General features: G+C 38.2%; 1 protein-coding gene across 5 annotated transcripts in view; it reads left to right on the top strand.

Annotated features, from left to right (window-relative positions):
• Window positions 1–15,479, top strand: part of PCGF5 (polycomb group ring finger 5) — a 100,478-nt gene that overhangs the window by 39,626 nt on the left and 45,373 nt on the right. For 3 of the 5 annotated variants that reach the window (XM_040605776.1, XM_040605772.1, XM_040605778.1), the window contains exon 2: window positions 3,239–3,333. The gene's annotated coding sequence lies outside the window, so the exon portion shown is untranslated. Of the gene's footprint in view, window positions 1–3,235; window positions 3,334–15,479 lie in introns of all 5 variants that reach the window. The other 2 variants (XM_040605774.1, XM_040605775.1) reach the window with 1 other exon arrangement.

Genomic DNA, 15,479 nt, shown 5'->3' with positions numbered 1-15,479 from the left:
AGCTCTTTTAATGCTAAAGGACTAAAATGTTAGGACGTTTCTTGTTTTAGGCTGTTGGTGTGACCATTATGTATCCATTGTAGTGCTCTTCAATTCTGTTCTTAAAAGGCTTTCTCCCCAGCAACCCCTTATTCACTGCACAGCTGTAAATTGTTTGGGGATTTATCAGTAAAGGAGTTTTCTGCAGTAGACGGTAGAATGGGCGCAGAGGAATGCAGAAAGACAGGGAATAGTCTCAGCTTAGGGAAGTTGAATGCCACCTTGGAGGACTAGTTTCTGTCCATCTTGGATGCTAGATGACTATTTCATGTTGGGTAGGTAACATACATCAGGAATTCACAGATGGGCATTCATTTTTTAACATTTGTGAAACACATGTAGCCAAATTTGCCAGTGTTCTGACATTGCCAGGACAGCTAAAATCACGTGAAACTGAGCTGTTTACTGTCTGAGTGTCTTGAAAAATTGAACATGCATCAAGTGTATGGAACTAAAGAGTACTTGAGACAGTTTGGACCTAGACTTCTGTGTCTCCTGTTTCCATATCTGTAAATTATGGCTAGCAGTGTTTTGTTGTTGAATAGGTGTATCGGGTCTGGCTGAGCCTCATAGCAGCCCTTCGAGCGCTGTGCTCTGTTTTGGTAGCTACAAAGGTGTTGATAACACACCAGTGTTACGGCTGCTGCTGAGCGGTGCTTGCACAGCATCAAGGTTGTCTCTCCAGCATTATCCCCCTCACCAGTAGGCTGGGGGTGGGCAAAATCTAGGGAGGGGATGCAGCCAGGACAGCTGACCCAAACTGACTGAAAGGATATTCCATACCAGATGATGTCTGCTCAGATATAAAAGCTAAAAGAAAGGAGGAGGAAGGGGGGGCATTTGTTATCAACAGTGTTTGTCTTCCGGAGCAACCACTCCTTATACTGAAGCCGTGCTTCCCAGGCAGTAGCCAAACATTGCCTGCTAATGGGAAGTAGAGAATAACATCTTCTGTTTTCCTTTACTTCTTTGCGTGCAACCTTTGCTATTGCTTTATTAAACTGCCTTTATCTTGACCCACAAGTTTTTTCCATCTTACTTTCTATCCCCCAGTTCTGCTGAGGAAGGGAGTAATAGAGTGGCTTGGTGGGCACCTGGCAACCAGCCAAGGTCAACCCACCACAATAGGTTGTGAAGAAGATCATTTTTTTTACTATTTGAGGAGCATTAAGTACTGGAGTAATGAGTGGGTATGTTTGTGTGATACCAAAGACCCAGGAATAAAATAAAAAAAGCACAGCTGTCTTTTATACTAGGTTGTTTGATAGGAAATATACATTCATAGTATTGAAACTGGTATTAGAGTTCACACATGCAAAGGCACAGATTTTTTTTTCTTCAACTCTTTTGGAGTCTGTAATTTTTACCGAAGTCGTACTACTCTTGGAAGGCCCCATCTAGATACGGAGTTCTGTTGAGTTTAGTTTCATGGAGATGTACAAGGGATTGGTTTTGCCTGAAGGTTGTGTATTTAGCTAAAGAAATATAATAGACAAATTGGGTTCAGGGAGAGGCACTAATTATACAGGTACAGTTTTCCATAATGTACTTGGGTATACTGCTTGGAGGTACAAAGATGCAATTTTATTTTCTAAACTAAATATGCACTGGGGCATGTCCATGGCATTTTAAGCAGGTGTAAGCTCCTGCTGCCAGAGCTTGAAGAAACTGAGAAAATATCTGCCTATGGTTAGTGTAATATCAAGACAGAGTATATTAGATGTGGCTCAGTGCCATGGTAACACCAGAATATGGTTTCTAGTCAGCTTACAACACAGACATATCTTGCTGCTAGTCAGCCAGCTTGCAAATTTTCTTATAATTAAAACAAAGAAGATTCATTAAAAATACTTTATTAAAACAAACAATCTTCTTTTTAGGAAGCTGTGACAGTGATCTTACGGAGGAGTTCTGAATATAGTATTTGCAGGAAGACAGACAGAGTTTAGGAAAGAACTAGTGTAACCGTAGAACAATAAAGACTGCAATACTTAAACTTGGACAATACAGAACCTTCTCTTCTTTTATACCTCAGTGAGTGGGATGTTACCGATCCTGCTTATTGGAGTGGGTGAGATTTACCTTGTTCATGGCAATAAACCTACACATTCCTTGAAAGTGGTGATTAGTAGTTAAATGTTGATTCCTGTGCTTTCCTACCAGTAAAAAAAGTGTGAAGATTGCCAAGTTCATCCTATATTGATAAGTGTCTCAAGAGCTTGTGCTGCAGGTAGGTCAGGGTAGATCAGACAGCTTAGTGTGGTGTTGCTCTAAAAGTAAAATGTTGGCATTAATGTTTATGACTATGCAGTCAACTGACAGGAGTGTTACATGACGTGTTACAGTACATCCCATATGTTAATTTAGCTGCTAAACTATAGTGACTTTTCTTTTTAATCACTCATTTCTATGTATCTTGTGGGCTGCACAATGTTTAAGCAGTGGCTAAAAATCCCAATACTCCATCACTGCTCATTTTATCATGTTATCATGAGCAACACTCACTTGGAAATCACCAGCTCTGCATGCATCAGTCCCTGGACCTGTACCAAATACAGGAAAGCAGTGATTCCTTATAAGCTATACAGCTAAACAGGGTAGGCAAGTACAACTGCTGACTGTGCAGTTGCTGCTCTTGTCTCACTATATACCAAAATGAATCAGTGTAGTATACCCAGAAACAGAGCATAGAGCAGGAGCTCCAGAACTTTTTTTGAGTGCTACTAAAATAGAAAGAAAACTCTGTGATAGAATAGTGCTCTAGAAGCTTGTACTTCTTTTGGACCATGCATAGATGCAGGAGGAGATATTTAGGCTGTATTCCTTTTCTAGAGGAAAGGCAGTAGATCAGATCTTTGCGGGATACCAGTTTGAAGTACCTTCACAGGAGTCCCCTGCAGGAGTGAACTGCATTGCAATTACATGCACAAGAGAGTACTGGGCTTAATGACTGAGAGTCTTTTTCAAAGTTGTTTTCCTGTGAGCAAGTAGGTGCTAAATATTTTCAGTTTGGGGGACTGAAGTTCCTGTCTATGTAAACATATGTTTGCAGTCTTGATTTTTAGGTCTTATGCTTGTGCTTTTCTCTGCAACGCTTCTGTTTATGAGCTAGCAATGTTTTGTATTCAGGGATTTATTTTTTCATTGTCTGTCTTTTTTTCTTTCTTTCTTTGCATGTTCCTGCTTATGTCACAAGTAGAAGGAACTGATCAAAACTCCAGGTAGAAGATAAATTCCAGAATAAGAAGAAAATCACAGAAGGATTGTGGAGAAGAATCTGGAGTACAAGTTCTGGTATGAAATTCTAAATATTTTCCTTGGAATTCAGGTCACTGTCTGCTCTGGAAGACAAACCTCACTTAGTATAGAGTATAGCATGTAAAATAGTTCCACTGAGTGTGCTGGCTGGGCAAAGATTACTTTTTACCAGAAAGACTATGTTTAAATGGGTTCAGATTAGCATAGTTCCTACTCTGTTGTACATGGTATCCACTAAGATATTTTTCATGCTTTATCCAAATGTTGAAGTGCCTTATATGTAAGAAAACTTGTTTGTATGAAAACTAGCTACAAAGTCAGGTCAACTTTCTAGTGCTGGATTTTTTTGCCACTGTTAAAAATGTTTTGAGTATGATTTTTATCCTTCTTCAGGTATCAGAAGGAAAACCATATGTAAACACTCTTGAAAGGCATTCTTCCATCTCCACAGTTTGAAGTCAAATGGCAATTCATGTCCTTAATACTGAAGATGTTGAAATCTTGCACGCATTTAAATAATGCTTTATCAGTATTCACCTACAGAATACCTTGGTCTGTTTCTGACTCCATATCTCCACTAAAGGCACTGGAAAGCATTCCTGCTAATTTAAGGGGCTACAATTTGAATCCTTTATACTTATTGCAGAAATTGTGAATTTAGATCTGTGAATTTACACAAAGTAATAATTTTTTTTTTCCCTTGAAATCAGATTATGTTTAAAACCCTAGAAAGCTTATTTAAATTTAGGAAACCTTAGTTGCTCTTTTTTCACTTCTGTAGCAATACATTTGCTTTTTTTGACCAGTAAGTATTTCCAGAATTTGGCTATGTAAAAGCTTGTCAGGGTAAAACCAGGTATACTTGCATTACAAGTTGACTGGCTGGAATCAGTCACCTAATCCTAGAGAAGATGGCTTGATTATTTTTAGTCTTATGTAGATGGGTTTGCTGGTACAATTTCAAAAGCTTTCTCTTTGTAAGTGCAAGACAGAGCACTGGAAAGTCACCATGTATGTTTTCTAGGCCCGTATCATAGGTGCTGTTATATAAAAAAAAAAACATTTAGTGCCCACTGAACTGAAATTCAAGTGATGATCTCACTGTTGCTAAGTACCAACTTCAGCTGGTATAAAATGTTGCAGCTAGAAGTTTGTAAGTTCTGTGTTCAGCGTGACCAGAAGGAAGGACAGGGAGCAGAGAGAGGAGAAGCTCATTGCAAAAGTAGTTTAACTAGATGACACAAAACTTTGAATAAGGACCAGTGCATCAGCAGAAATGAAATGGAGATATAATCTAGCAATATTCTTAAGGTAATATAATCATGATTTCCCTACAGTAGGCATTTGATTCAAATGTTAGACTACAGTGCAGCTTAACTGAATCAAAGGAGTACCACAAAGGAGATGGAAGCCAAAGAATGCATGTAGTGAGTGTAGGCATTTGTATCCTACCAACTCTTTCTTTGCTTGAAACTGCAGAAATAAGTATGCAGTATTTTAGGTGTTCATGAGGGCAACAGCAGAAGAAAACCCATGGGGGTAATTCTAAAATTGATATATTCCATATAAATGTAATTAAGCTCCCTGAAATTAGATGAGTTCAAATAGAAGTCTCATACACTTCCATGGGCATATTCCAGATCTGAGGTCTGAGATAATAAAATAGAAGAATAGGATAAATAGCAAAAGAGAAATCACTGTGTAGAAACTATTTGTAGATTCTATTTACAGAGCGCCTTATTCACCCCTCACAAAGCACAGATTTCTAAAAGAGTTTTGAAGCATTGTGGTATAATCAGCTGCCAATGTCAAGTGGAGACAAAGGAGTAAAGGTAGTCTTGGGTGAATGGGCAAGGGGAATATCAAGCAGTTGTCAAATTACATTGCTTCTGTGGTTGTTAATCCTGTAGTCCCTACTCAAATACTGAACTTGGTTCTGGCAATTGCACTTCAGGGAGGATGAAGAAAAAATGAAAAGGGTAGAAGACCTAAAAGAATGATACAGGACTTGGGACACATTCTTTATCATGAAAGACCGGAGGCACAGTTTAGTAAAAGTAAAGCAAAGGTGACACTTCCAGCCAGTAATCAAGCCATTCCTGAATATTGTCTTTGGTAAACTAAATGGAAACATTTGAGATAAAGTAACTGATATTAAAAACCACATTGTTCAGTCTTTCAGATCAAAGGAAAAGTAAATGATTGTAGCTTAGCAAATGAGGTAATAAACCCCAGACTAATTCAGACTATAATTAAGGATTTTTTATTATTATTATTTTACTAATTGGAAGCATTAATAATTGTGGTAGATTCCTCAGCGCTGGTAATCTTGAAAATTAAGGAGGATGATTTAGTCAAACTAATCCATTGCACTTCAGGTGGGAATTAGTAAGTCCTATGGTTTGTGGGTTTTTTTAATGCAGCTCAGACTAGATGATCACAGTGATCTCTTTTGACTTAATATGTATTACAGTAAAGGTTGTGCAGTCAGTCTTTACTGTAACACTTGGATGTTTAATTATACAAAGCCCTGGCAGAGAATGTTCTGCACACGATTACCTGAAAATCTCCAGAATTCAGATTGCTAATTCCATAAAAGCAGAATAGAGGGACATGTATATCAAGAAGGCAGTAGGATGCTATTAGACAGATGAGACATTTTTGAGAACACCATATCTTGTGTAGTTTGTCAGCACTTTATAAAGGCATGACAGGGTCCCTTGTAAAATATCGGGCTATTTAAATTTTAAATCATCTTTTATCTTCCTTCATAGTTGGTAGTATTCAAAAAGTGCGTGGAAAGTAAAGCAACAGCTAGCCCTGTAGCTCTGCAAAATATAGCCCCTGGATATAAGGGAGAGCTATGCACTGTATTTGCATAGCATGTTGGTCTCCAAGTAGGTTAAGTATCTGCTTGGCCATTTGGTTTCTGTAAAAATACTGTTCCTTATTTGTTCTGTGTTAAGTCTTTTAAAATGTGTTGTTTTAACAACAGATAAAAGCAAGCTAGCTAAGTTGTGGAATGGTCCAAGGTCAGCATTCCAGAGGAGTTTTTTCTGAAAGAAGAAAGCCAGACTTGAATGAACATCTCATATTTATTTTGCAAATAATAAGATTAGAGAAAATAAATATTGTGTGGAAGTGTATGCCCTAGCTTCCCTAAGGTAACAGTAACACAAGGATGTGTGTTGTGTAAGTAGAACTAACAGATGCTTAGGAATCCTAAGAAGTCAGGTTTCCTGTCTCAGGCTTCTTCTCTTCTTTTTGGCAGATTTTTTTCATACCACTGGTAGAAAATAAGTATTTTATTATAATTGATAAATGTCCTTGTTAATAACTACATTGTCATCCTCGTACCCTATTCCAGTAGTGTGGAACGAACGTGCAAGAACGAACTTTGCCTCAGATGTACAGTAATCTTTAAGCCCCCTGTAAGAGATACACAGCAGTATGCTTCAGTGTTCACAGCATTTTTCATATGTGTGACTGATGGAGAGAGTCGAAGAGTCAGAAGCCACAGGTTCAACCCCCCCTAAAGTCAGTAGAGAGATTTGCTGCAACAACTTCTGATTTATAGCCTGTACGTTTTGTTTTCTGTTTTACCCACAAAATTTCTGTATGAAAATCTACTGCAAAGAGGTTGTTTTTTAATTTTTGTTGTAATACAGCATTTTCATGCTCAGTGAGAGAACATTAAAAATATTGGGTAATACAAATGGTGCTTTACTATGAGTGCAGTAAAAGTAACAAGTATCAGTGAGGTGGCACCCAAAAATACTGTCATTTATATCTAGTATATTCCCATTCTAAAAAAAAAGTCAGTATCTTCATAGAATATCTATCTGTTATGAAATCGTGTCATTATTCTGTATGGCATCTTACATTGTGTTTCTTGCCATATTAATTAAACATCTTCCAGCAGTGTATTAAACAATGTGCCTAACATCTGTCACATGCTTTTAACACGTCCTCTCCCCAAGGAGAAAAGCGTGTGCAGTAGGTGGCCATATTTTGGTAGACTTTTTGTGTTTATTTTGGGGCAAGTATATTGAAAGCCTTTCTGTTGACAACACAAAATCAATTTATGATGTTACACAAAATTACTCCTATATAGCTGATTAACCTACAGACAAACTACAGACTGAGCTGAACGCTGCCTGGATAAGTAGTTAATCTGGTAACCAGCCCACTCCCATATTCTTTCTGTTGCTCAGAGGTGCTGGTCATGTCATACAATGCACATCTGTATCTGGCCATGGAGAAATGGGACAGCACACGTCTGGCTGTAACACAGATACAGGCTTAGTCATGTCACAGGTGTGTATAAATCCTCAATACCTACTCACATATCACCGGACAACACAGCAGAAAGGTTGGACTAATTTTGATTACATTATTTTTGTGGCTTAACTCTGGTAGGCAGCTAAGCATCACAAGCTGCTCGCTTACTCCCTGCCCCAACCCCCAGTGGGATGGGGGAAGAGTAAAGGAAGCAAACGTGGGGTTGAGGTGAAAGAAAATAATTGCTTAATAAGTGAAGGATAAGTGGAAGATGAGAGAAAGGAAAGAAAACAAAAAGTGAAGCAAAGGCATTCACTCTACCTCCCACAGGCAGACTGACACCCAGCCAGTTCCCAAGCAAAAGATATTTAACCTTCATAAACCCTCCTCTTTTCCCTTTTTATGGCTGAGCATGGCGTTATATGGCATGGAATATCTCTTTGGTTAGTTCAGGTTATCTGCCTGATTGTGTCCTCTCCCAACTTACTGCACCCCACTCAGTCTTCATTGTGAAAGAGGGAAGGTCTTGATGCTGTGCAAACACTGTTCAGCAATAGCTGGAACATTAGTGTATTATCAGGATTGTTTTGGTCACAAATGTAAAAACACGGCACTGTATGAGCTGCTCTGAAGAAAGGCAGCTGTCCTAGCCAGGCCCAGGTACAATTATTTAGCAGGATGACTTAAAGAGCATTTGAGACTTAACATGATTGGACTTAATGATCTTAAAGGTCTTTTTGAACCTAAGCAATTCTATGATTCTGAGTCTATAAAAAGCTATAGATAGCATTGGAATAACAAAATATTTGACAGGAAAGAAGAAGACAGTCTTTTATAGGTAAACTTAGTGCTTTTGAACACATTTTATAGTTCTTATGGTAGAGCAGATGATGAATATTTCTAACCCAGACTGAGAAGGGAATCCACACATCAAAGATATTTAAGGTACATACTTACGCAGTGTGTCCCACTGAAGCAGTGTGTCCCGCTGAAGTTGCTCAACACTTGAATGAATTGAAAAATAAGAATTTAAGTTTGTCTTGGACGCAAATCTGTACTTAGGTCAGTAAGTGTTCTGTTTCATTCCTTTTACTGCAGAAGACAGGCTACTTACACAGTTGTGTGCATTGCATAATGCTCAGCTTTCTCAAACTAGAGTGTTTATTTTCTTGTGCAGGAGTCTTTTGGATGTTTTGCCTAAATGTCTTATGTTTCCACCTACTCCTGTCTAACATAATGCATTCCTTTTATAGAGAAATGAGATCTGAAAGACCATATTTGGCATTAGTCTCTAGTGAAACTGAAATTTTTGCTGGAATCTACTGAGGGTTTTGCAGGTTTACTAGCAGTGCTGTTTTGGGAATAGAGCAAAAAGGTTGCTGTTATTTTTGTTGACATGGAGTCTGTAGGGATGTAAGCAGTCCAGCATTCCCCATGTGAGCAGTTTTATTTCCACATGATGTTTGAATTTTGCATGAAAACTTCATTCTTTCCTCATGTCTGCTCATGTGTCATTAGTAATAAATAGTCACTGACTCCACTGTGGGGTTCACTCTAATGCTTATAAAGTACAGAAGTACTTTTAGACAGAGTAGAAGGTACTTATAGTATCTAACCATCCTGGGTTTGGGAGGCGTGAGAAAGGAACTAGAAGGAAGAATGGAAATGTGGCATTTTCATATGTGCAGTTTCTGCCTGTGCAGTGGTCATCACAACCTAACGAAAGAGAGCAAAGCATCCATGGGATTATAATGCAATCTTTGTAGCTTCAAGACTAAGAGGTGTAATAGAGCAGTAGACCAGAGGACCACTTCAGTACTTAATAGCATCCACATGCTTCCACCACATTTTTTTATTATATAATGTAGTGCTGGAATTTTCTCACAGGATGCTTACAGGAGTTAGGAGGAGTGACACTTTGTTCTCCCAGAGTTATCAATGCACTGTGGACACTGGTGGTATCCTGTATTTGACAATTTTCCTCCTAGTTATTGGGAGATTGTGGTACTTGTGCATGTGTGGAACAAGAGTAGTTTACAAGTACACTTCTAACCATGCTGCAAAGAGTGCAATGATGGAGACGTTACCCTTAAACCTCTCTGCAGAGCATAATACGTGTGTGTGCTTGAATCTGTAATAATATTTTTTTATTTGCCACCAAAAATACTTTCAGTTAATTACAAATACAAAGTGAGACAGTATTTCTGTTTCAATGATTGTTAATATTAACTGCGCTTCGGAAATGAGTGTAACTGCATTTTTATTTCCTTTTTAGTAATGAATGTGTAGCTGTAAAACACTCTATCAGTACTAGATCTGTATTAACCAATAACCTCTTTATCACAACAGAGGTAAAAGTACATAGAGACATAAAAATAATTTGTTTCAGGAAGTCACGGAGGTATTGTGTGGGATTAGGCTCTGTAAACAGCCATATCCCCATTCACGAGATGTTTGTTAACATGAAAAAGCAAGAAGAGTTGATGGGTCTGATTCTTTATCATCATAAGTAATCACTTGCTTTTGCTTAAAAATGAATGCAAAAATGCAATTAAAACACAGTGTTCTGTTTCACTCCCATTTTGTAAGTGTATAAAATTATATATCTATAAATACAAAGACACATACTATATAAGGTATGAAATTCTGAAGAATCCAGCTTTTTATATTCAAATATTTTAGTTTGAAAAATGTTATACTTGCCTCCATATGCTGAAAATTTGAGACTTAACTTGTAATTCCTTACCAATTCTGTTCTAAAACTTAACTGCAGGTATCATAATTATTTTCAGGAGCCTAGTACCAATAGCAATATGAGGCAGTATGTAGGTTAAGTGTTCAGTATGGCTTTTTTCTTTTTTTTTTTTTTAAATAAAATCTGTCACCTCAGAGATTAGCTGTCTGGTTTAAATGCATGTCGAATGAACATTCAGATGAAGAATGATGTTGTGATTAACACATGATATTGGAATTTGAGAGTTGGAAGTTTAATTCCTAGGCAATCAGGTCTCTCTGTGTGGCTGACATCGGAAATCTATTAGAAAACCAGCTAGAAATATTTTACACTTTGTATAAAACAGGTTCAGTAATGCATCCTTTTCTTCACACACTTTAGATTGGAGACTCTTTAGACCAGATGGGCTCTCAAAGGGTGTGTTTCCACAGCAGCTGAAGGTGTATTAGCTGAATGGATGTATTTGCACCAAGTGTATTCTAGCCAGCTTTGTTAAATAGCAACAAAATAATGTCAGGTGTTCTAGTAAATGGGATGATCCAGCCTGCGCTGGGCCCTTGTGTGGCTAGGTTATGCTGGTGTGCATTCTGTATGTTCACTTCCATAATTACTGGAGTTCGCTAGATTAAAGAGTAGATCTACTTTTACCTTTCAAAAAATTTGGGGTTTTTTAATCAGCTTTTGGTTTATTCCTTTACTAAATCCTGCAGTCAACATTTACATTTACTTCTGATTTATTCTTCTGCAGAAGCAAGCTTCTTCCATCCTCTGTCGTCCCTTGGCCCTCCCTGTCCTGTAGTACATAGATTCTTCCTTTACCCACAGAAGACTGGAAGGCATGACTCTGTGGCTGCTTTGCTCAGGAAAGCTGTTTTGCTGGGGAATACTAGTTGACAGTTGCCCCAGAATTCCCAAGAAGTATGATTTCCTTCATGCTTTAAGAAAAGCAAGAAATAAATACAATTAAAGCTTGAGTCAATACAGATTTGCACAGATTTCCCTAGGGCTGGATAGCAGTAATACATAGCCCAGACCCTAAATGTAGTTACCCTCATTTTCATCCCGAACCACCTCTAACAGAGAGCCCACTTCCTGCATGAGTTACCCACTTCTGAAATTACATTCTCCTCTATGACAATTGGACTATAGGTGTTCAAAAGGCAAGCAGTGCACTAAATATAAAACTTAATTGATTGAATAGAGATCTATACTATGGAAGGACATATTCTGCAGTTTAAGATTGTGGAGTTTTCCTCTTCAGGAAGGATTTAGACTCCTGTTACGTAAGTAACATGGAATAACATCTCTGCCCCAAAGCTGTAATATTTTGAAAACACAATTAAGCTAACAGGTAAATTTCTTCATCAGATTTTGAGTTAAAATTTGGTGCCTCTAAGAAAAGTAGAAACGCCTAGCAGTAAACAAAGGATAAGAGAAATGGAAAAACTTGATTGAAAGGAAAGAAGAGGGAAGCTGAAACAGGCAAAGCAGCTGTTAACCAAGTTTAAACGGACTGTGTTTTTCTGTTATGCATTATTGCAGGAAGCTTACTGTAATGGTAAATCTAACCTTAAATTGTACAGTAGCTTCTTCATAATTCAAACTTTTTAGACATGTCATGGAGCAAATGGGAGTGGGCATAGAGCTCCTGTGTAATATAGTGATACTGATCTGTAATGATTTTTAGGAAAACTCAGTAGCTTTTGTTTAATTTACATTATGGTGCTCACCACAGTGGATCCCATAGGCTAATGAAGACAAGGAGGTGACAGAGCCAGTGCATGCTTGGGTGTATCCCTAGTATCCGTGCTGCACGCTGACAAGGGACCAATGTCATGGCCATGAAACAAGACCCCAGCATTCACCATGGCATACACCTCTGATACAATTCAGACTCAAACTGGAATCGCTAACACCTTCTGTTCACAGGTTGCCTAGACCTGCAAGTAGCAAGCATATTCCAAACTTATTGAGTAACTCTGGTTAGTATTTCACAGAATCCCAGAAACCTTGAGGTTAGAAAGGATTTCTGGAGGTCATCAATTCCACTGCCCCTGCTTAAAGCGAGGTCAACTACAGCAGGTTGCTCTGGCCCTTATCTGTTGGGGTTTTGAAAATCTCTGAGGATGAAGACTCCAAAGCCTCTCTGGGCAAAAATAATAATAATAAAAAAAATACGGCACTGTTCAACCGACCTCCCAATAAAACCCTTCCTTTCCTAATGTTTAAATGGAATTTCCTGTGTTTCAGTGTGTCCATTGTCTCTTGTTCTTTCACTGGGCACCACTGAGAAGACTTTTGCTCAGTGTTCTTTACTCCTCCTTCCATCCTCCATCACAAATTTATAGACAACAGTAAGATTGCCCCTGAGCCTTCTTTCCTGCAGGCTAAACACTTCCAGCTTTCTTAATCTGTCCTCATGTGATAGATGTCAATCCCCCAGTCACCTTTGTGGCCCTTCACTAAACTCGCTGCATATGTCTTTGTCTCTTTTACTTGGAATTCACAACCGGACACAGCATTCCAGATGTGTCTCACCACCTCTCTTGACCTGCTGGTAATAAGCTCAGGTGGCTGTTAGCCTTCTTTACTGAAATGTGCATTGCTGGCTCATGTTTAATTTCATGTCCACCAGGAAATCCAGGTTTTCTTCTGCAAACCTGCTTTTGAGCCTGTCAGTCAGCATGTACTGGTGCAGGGGCTATTCCTTGCAAGTACAGACTTCGCACTTGCCCTTGGTGAACTTTGTAAGACTCCTGAAGGCCCATTTCTCAAGCCTTTTGTGGTCTCTGTGAGTGGTGGCACAACCATCTGGTGTATTAACTACTGCTCTCAAAGTTACATCATCTGAAAAATTGCAGAGTATGCACTCTGTCCCATCACCAGGTCATCAATGATGTTGTTAGGCAGTACTGGCCCCACTATCCACCCTTGGGGTACCCAGTTATGACTGCCCTCCGGCTGGACTTCGTGTTGCTGATCATAACCATTTGAGACGAGCAGTTCAGCCACTTTTCAGTCCATCTCGTTGTGCATTTGTCTAGTCCAGCCCCTCTAGTCAAGGCAGGGTCAACTAGACAAATTGCCAAGGGTGGAGACTCCACAGCCTCACCAAAGCAAATAATTCCAGTGTTTGTCCACCCTCACAGTGGATTTTTTTTCCTTATGTTTAAAGGGGGTTTCCCATATTTCAGTTGGTGTCTGCTGCCTCTAGTCCTATCACTGGATGATACTGAGAAGTCTCTTGCTCTGTATTACTTCCCCTGTCAGTTATTTATACACATTGATAAGAACCCCCCTGAGCAAGGCTAAATAATCTCAGTTCTCTCAGCCTCTCCTCATATGACAGATGCTCCAATCCCTTAATCATTTTAGTGGCTCTTCAAGCACTTTGTACGATAAAATCGTAAACTGAGAAAATTATGTGGTAGAATAGCAGTTACCTTTCACTCTTTATTGTCAATATTTGCATCTTGTCTGATTAATGTTACTGTGTTCTGTGGTTTTGAAGAAGAGACACTTACCAAAGAAGTATGGATCTTCATGATTTTTTGTCTATGCTAAATGAATTCCAAGAATACTATAAGTGGTTACAAGTTTATTACTCTTTGAGCACTAAGCGCTGTTTAAATTGGCTCCTGTTTACATCAGTGCCAGTGATTTGGACATCAATGGACATCATTGAAAGGTCATGTTCCTAGTGAGGATATTTGCTCTAAAATTAATAATATTGACCTTGTTACTAAGTAAAAATTATGTTTCTAAAGATTTGGGCAGGGGGTCCTAGACTCGAGACAAACTATGGAGCTACTTTTTCCTTCATCAAAAAATGACTGTATGTACTCTATCTACAGCAAAAGAGTATACTTTCCATTTCTCTTCTTCATAACAAGCTTTGTTATGTGGTTTTGTTAGCACAACATTAACTGTACCAAAAGTTGTAGTTTTCAGGAATATTATTAAGTCTCTTTGTACTAAAATTTATTATATGTCCTTATTCTAAGTAAAGTTTATTTGTCCTTATTGAATGAGGGACACTAATGTGAATTTGGATTATTAGGAAGCAGTTTCAATACCTCACTTTGAGGGCTTTTTAAATGGTTTTGCATTTTTTACATTATTCACTAATTTTATTTTTTTTAAAGGAAGGGGGGGGGGGGGGATTGCTTCACTAGTACAAATACAGAGAGACGCAGATACAATGAAGAAGTTTGTACCATAGATTTTATATCGGATAAAGTTGTAAATTGGCAGTCTATGTTTGAAGGTACCTCTTTTTGATATATTTTGTAACAAATGGTTTCTCTCATGGTTTTGATAAGTTGCTGCTTAGTGGAAGGCATTGCCCTGAAATACATACATTAGTTGCTGACTGATGGAGGGTTATGATGGCACCAGTGTTTCTGACAAGTTTAAAAGACACAAGGATAAAACACTAGACGACATTGCAGATTTCTCAGCAGGAAAATGTAAATCTCCTTAATTTTATTCCTACTGAGCTGTGGCAACTAAGGTCTTATATTTAAATGTGAATTATTAAGTAGACAGCATGATGATGATAGGAGGAGGCTATGTGTTATATGTATCAACAAGTTCTCATAAGCCAAATACCTTGTCAAGAATTCATATTCCCATCTATGCATTTGGGAAATAATTTTAAGAGTATTATGCCTTTTATTCTTAAAAGCATACCAAGGATATTAGATGAGGGAGTGGAGTGAGATTTGCCATGTAAATTGATAGGTGAAACTTTGCTTTAACCCTCCAGAACCTAAACTTATCACAGCACTGAAGAAAATAGTCACATGTAAAAAACCTCAGCAAGGTGTATACAGGTTGCACTAATATAGAAAGGTCAGATACTGTATAGTATCTTTACAACAGTTTATCATTTTAGAAAAACATTCTTGAAATGTATTTAACAGGCAGCTTGGTTCAGTACCAATCGTGAAAAATTTTGAAAGTGAAAAGGTTTGGACGGGTTTTGGTTGTTTGATGGGGGGCTTTTGTTTTGGTGTTTGGTTGTTTTTTGTTATTTTTTTTTTAATGTGTTGACACTGTTAAAAAAAATAAGAGGCAGCAGGCAACCTCAAGCTGAGGTACTGTATATGAGATAAATCTCATCTCTTAGTGTTTGACAATGACTATAGGATTTGGAACTCTTGCA

This window comes from Falco naumanni, chromosome 9 (assembly GCF_017639655.2).
Source record: "Falco naumanni isolate bFalNau1 chromosome 9, bFalNau1.pat, whole genome shotgun sequence".
NCBI lineage: Eukaryota > Metazoa > Chordata > Aves > Falconiformes > Falconidae > Falco > Falco naumanni.
This window is presented reverse-complemented; position numbering and strand designations above follow the sequence as displayed.